The following is a 6,125-nucleotide window of genomic DNA, read 5'->3' as shown; positions in this document are numbered from 1 at the left end:
TATTACTTGATATTTTTCTGGGAGGAAAACTGGGCCCCCTGTGGGCACCAACGGACAGCCATGCTCAATGTTGAAAGCCAGGGTGAAACACCAACTTACAACAGCAAGCAATATATATATATAAAAGGGGTTGTCGGTCGGGTATCTGAAATAGGCGATCTGAGACTAAACGCTGTGCTTTTATGTTTTCTTTCTAAACGAAATAATTATATCCTAACTCAAAAGGTCTTGCTTCATATTCCAGTCGATCTATAAAGGAAACTCACGTTCGCCATTGTTGTTACTCGGTCTCAGGTTTCAGATCTTCGACTGACGTTTTTTGAAATAGGTGCGTATATACCTTATCAGCGTTGAGTTCAACCAACATATGGTAAAACATAAATAAACAAGCAATTCTGGTAAACGGTTAACATTATTGATATGCCCCCATTACTAGACCGCCCTTTTCCCTTTCCCACCTGTTTATATCGTTTGGTGCTGTTACATTAATTTATTTGTTATATTTATATACATTGATTTTACACCATAACATCATCACTGAACGACAAGAACACTTGTCAGAAAACAAGGGTCGTCTGTTCCATTAACTATGGAAAGATATGCATTACATGCAGGCAGGCCTGACGGACACTGAAACAACTTTGAATATCTTTAGACTTTTTTCGAAATATTTTCTTTTCAGAGTCACTTGAACTGTACACACGTCCTTTATATTGGGCTCACTTTTCTATCAAAATGCTGCCAGAATTATATTTATAAGTCGAAATGTTTTAGCCAGAGAAACCTATATCTATAAAAAAGTAAGTTTAAAGGCTAGGATCTTTTTTAAGTCGCAGATAACGACAATCTTTTAACCTCTCTGTCAATCCATCCAAATCAATCGATTTTCCTTCCCCAATTTTCTTGAGCGTGCCTCGTTGCTTTCTTTCTTGCTCCTGTTCTCTTTTTTCTTTGTTGCACTGCTGTTCATAAATACTCTGCAGTGTGATGGGCGGTAGAATATTGACCAGTGGGGTTTCGGGTTCTGGTTTATCAGTCGTCGTCCCATTATCACTTTTTGCTTTATCTGCAATCTCTTGTAGTCGTTTCAAAGTTTCTTCGGATAATTTAGTCGACTGCCAACTTGGCCTCCGTGAGAGTTTTCTGGGCCGAATATAAAACGGTTCTTCGGAGTAAACCTTTACTCGGCTTCCAAGTCCCAGGGGAACACTGTTGGACTTTTGGAGAAAAATATCTCTCTTTATTGCTTCCAAACTCTCGGAGCCACAAGTTCTCGCACACTCAAAAGCATCGTTAGCTGCTGTTTCGTAAGATTTTTGTGATGCTCTGTCGCAGTTGTCCAAACCAGATACACCCACACCATTTCCAGCCTCAGAGTTCCTGCCTAAATGAGGCAGCGCATCAGGAAACTCGCGCCTGAAAAGTCTTTCCGATACACATCGCGGTCCTGCCCAAGAACTTCTTCTCCTCCGCATTGGGGGATCGTTACCATTGTCTGAGAACGTTTCTCTGGGTTTTTCTATTGAAGATCTGTAATCATATGCTTGAATCATAGAGGTTCGCCGCCGTCTCTGTTCTTGTCTCTTAGTTGCGCCGTTCTCATCTTGCAGGGTTTCTTCAACGTCTTCTTCACATTCATTAGGCGTGGGACCCAACCTCTTTAGGATAACAGGCCCCTTCTTAGACTCCTTTCTTTGTTCACAAATTTGTTGGCCAAATGCGTTTCCATCATCTGTTTCCTTGCTCTCAGAACTACTTTGACCATCAGTCGATGTTTCCGAATTGCACACTTCCTTTTCTGAATCCGAGACTTTTGAACTGATTTCTTCCTGGGGGCAAGTTCTTTCTTCTAAGCAGTTGTTGTTCTCATCAGAGTTTTCGCATGCGCTAGCTCCTTCGTAAACAGTTTCCCTTGAACTCTCTATCAAGCGCGAACAAGAAGCCATATCTGGCTTTGCCGCGGAGCTAGCGGTCAATCCGGATAACATTTCACTGTGGTTTTGTTTGACGATGTTTTCGGCCTGAACCTTCGTCGACCTACTTTTACTAATTTTAGCATCTGTTATTTCCTGCGGGCATGATCTGGAATGATTGTCATGGCCAACTCGGCCACTTTTAGCAAAACTGACCAAGTTAGGCTCCCTTTGTTCCATTTGAGGCATATCGATGGAGTGATTGTCGTTGTCCTTTTTTGGAAAGTTTGTTTGAAATTTGCTTTGTTCATTGGAAATAAATTCCATGTTTTTCCCCAGGTCTCCTATAAAGGTAGTCCTCGCCTCCAGCTTTGACATTTCTCGCGTCAATACTTGTCCTTTTTTGTTATGTAAAACAGAAGAACTTCTTGTTCGCCTATTACGTCCAGATTCAATGAACTGACTGCAAAATTCATTCTCATCCGTCGCGTCGCCAACGTACTGACGAAGGCACCTGATATCATCAACATTCAGAGAGTCTTGGTGATGTCTTTCCAAGCGCTTCTCGAGGTACTTTCTCTCCTTCCCGTGAGATGTCTTTATCCCATGCTTTGCTAGCTCGAAGCTTTTGCACAGCTTTAAGTGTTCCTGATTCTCTCTAGAGTTTTTCAGATAAATAAGCTTGGCTTTCTGGTTTGAAAGCAAAGAGATTTGACTAAAATCCGTGGGTATTTTCTTCATGACAATTTAAAACGCCTTCCGAATGTGTAACAAGTTTCTTAACCCTTGGTCGGCAGCGAGATTCACGTATGAAAAGCGAGTACAACGAAGTTACAAGTTAATGCGGTCGCGTCTCAAACTTATTTATACAGTCTCCGTAGCTTAAGTTACTTCTTACATCTCACCGCTAAAGGTCAGGAAAGATTCGCCTTCTTGAAAACCAGTATTATTTTACCCCAAGCATGTTCTCCAGACACACATCATTAGTTTGAACTCCGCGATACAACCAACTAACATTTATCGTCAAACAGCGTGATCACAGCCTTTTTTTGAGGTCAACTAAACATGTCTTGCTATATATGGACAATACTTTTAGACGCCAAATCTGCTAAGAAGCTTAGGGATAAAATATCTATCCGGTATGGAATTCCTCATTCCATGTACAGGAACACTGAGAGCGACGTACGATTAACCACCTTCTTCCTGAGTTAAACCATGCCAGGATCTGAAGTAATGGAATAGCTGATAACCTAATGACTCAACATTTTCTTTCGAATCAAAGTCAAGCAGTCCAATAGATGACATGCAGTACAAGTATGCTCAAGTGTGCTCTCATGATTGCCATGGTTTTTCGATTTGTTTTGCTTGTTTGATGGATTGATTTTTCCCGTTTTTTTAAATAACTTTTTTAGTCTAGTAAGAATCCAAAATAAAATTTAAAAGGAAGACGGTTTTCCTGACCATAAGACGCGCCCTGCTACCACAAGGTTGGGCCAGGCTGGGCGGCATCTTTTTTTATTCGTTTTGTGCTTCATATCTTGCTTTCATATCCTTTTAACTATGATCCTTTTCCTTCCTACGGCTATTCCACGAACAATCAAACTCCTGATTTTATTTGATTACTTGCTCTCCTCTGCCTATTTTACGAGGAAAAACAAAAAGCACTTCCTATTCTTCTTGTTCCTTGATTCCGAACATCGCCAGCTGCTTGGAATTCCGGCTCTCAACCATCTTCGACAGTTTGTTCCTCTCTTAAAAGGGTAAAAAAAATACTCGGCGTACATTTTTCAAGTGTACTAAGTGTTTTTTGATGTCAGATACATTGACATACAACTTTCGCCGTATGGTATTCATGCTACTTGATATATCTTAACTGTATCTAAAGTACACCAGGTCATCACCAAAAACCTGTACTTCAAAATGTAGGTCATTAATTATTTTAAAAAAGGGGTTTATATTTTTATTCAGTATATTAAGAAACCAGAAGTACTTGACTATTTAATGAATTCGAGATTGTATTTTGTCCGTACTTTGGTAAATAAAATTTTGCAACATATCTTCAAGAATATAAAATGATAAAAAATTTAAAAAACATCGATAACATGAAACAGCCTCTGGGCTGATCAAAGTCAGGGTACGGCTAACTCACAGATAGAACCCTGAAACAATCTCTGGGCTGATCTAAGTCAGTGCACGGCTAACTCACAGATAGAACCCTGAAACAGCCTCTGGGATGATCTAAGTCAGGGTACGGCGAACTCACAGATAGAACCATGAAACAACCTCTGGGCTGATCTAAGTCAGGGTACGGCTAACTCACAGATAGAACCATGAAACAGCCTCTGTGCTGATCAAAGTCAGGGTAAGGCTAGCTCACAGATAGAGCCATAAAACAACCTCTGGGTTGATCAAAGTCAATGCACGACGAACTCACAGATAGAACCCTGAAACGACCCTTTGGGCTGATCAAAGTCAGTGCACGACGAACTCACAGATATAACAAGTCAGGGTTGGAAACCTATTGGTATGTCCTCTAAATTGAGCTTCATTCTAATTTAGCTTGTTACGTTTTGCAGAGGCAGGAAAACCGGCGAAAACTATCAAATAAAAGGAGAGCTAACAAACTCTACTCACTGCATATGATGCAGATATCAAGTCATCTCAAGTTGACTTCATGTGGTCACTTTTAAAAGGAATGTATCGTGACTTTAATGAATAGAGTCAAAGTTACCAGACATTAAAGCCGAGGCCAACTGCCTAATACTTGACCCATGTTGGACCAAGGTTGAATTTGGGAGAACATCCCGAAGGATTTACGACTCATATAGCGTGTTCTTTCTATGCGTATACTAAAAACCTCTTTACAACCATAAGAGGTGGTTAGTATAAGGTGTAGACACTAAGGATGGTCGATTCCAGGATCTTTACATGCTCACTGGATATTGGTTAGTTAAGATGAAGTGTGGAGAAACGAAAGAGCTCAACCACTTGAAAGTTGAACCATTAGTAGATGTAATTATAAAAATAGCCTGCATTTTTTCCTCAATTACTAAGACCTTGAGTGTTGGTCTGGCCGGGGATTGAACCGGAACTTCTCGCACAACCGCACAACAGTCTAATGCTCAACCGAACAATCAGGTGTCGTTCAGTCTTATAGACTTTACGCGCTGACTCAAACCGCTTACTGTCCAGAAAGTCAGTACAATAAATAGCAAACTTACCGATTAAACTTATCTATTTTTCGTCACATTTCCGTATTTTTTCTCCGTTAGCAATAAGGGATAAAGCTATAAGGGAAATCCAACCATCAAAGGTCAACAACTTCTGACTTTCTACCAAGAAAGGAAGTCAGTACAACAAATAGCAAACTTACCGATTAAACTTATCTATTTTTCGTCACCTTTCCGTATTTTTCCCCCGTTAGCAATAAGGGATAAAGCTATAAGGGAAATCCAACCGTCAAAGGTCAACAACTTCTGACTTTCTACCAAGAAAGGAAGTCAGTACAACAAATAGCAAACTTACCGATTAAACTTAACTATTTTTCGTCACATTTCCATATTTTTCCCCCGTTAGCAATAACGGATAAAGCTATAAGGGAAATCCAACCGTCAAAGGTCAACAACTTGACTTTCTACCATCTTCCGTGAAAAACAAGTTGTGCATGGATCGTGTCATAATTTTCAATTACGTGATAGTTGAATTAATGACGTCATAATGATATGCGCGCGCGCGATTCAAATTTTGACGAAAGGCCTGGGCCCCGTTGTACGAAGGGTGGATGTGATATTTCAAAGCCGACAATGAGGACTTGACGGGATTTCAAGTCCAAGCAATTAGTTCCAGTCCGAGGCGAATCATGCTCATTATTATTCGACTTGGATTAACTGGAACAAAATTAATTCAGTCCTAGGACTGAATTAATTTTGTTCCAGTTACTACAGACTGAATTCAGTCCTTTCACATGACCTTACCAGGTTTCAAGTAACATCATGTGACCCAAAAATAGCCCATTGATTGGTTGGTTTAGTCATGAATTATTAATGCGTATGAGAAAGTGTGATCCAACGGATACATCCTTATCCAGTGGATAAGTCGATGCTGTTATCCAATAAATTATCCACTGAATAAGGATTTATCCTTCGGATAGCGCTATCCACCCTTTGTACAACCGGGCCAAGGCTGCATTTAGACGAATGAAAATTTTTTTAA

This window comes from Actinia tenebrosa, unplaced genomic scaffold, assembly GCF_029948245.1.
Source record: "Actinia tenebrosa isolate PJP-AT-01 unplaced genomic scaffold, QUT_ActTen_1.0 PGA_scaffold17__23_contigs__length_9995812, whole genome shotgun sequence".
Taxonomy (NCBI): domain Eukaryota; kingdom Metazoa; phylum Cnidaria; class Anthozoa; order Actiniaria; family Actiniidae; genus Actinia; species Actinia tenebrosa.
Note: the sequence above shows the minus strand (reverse complement) of the source record.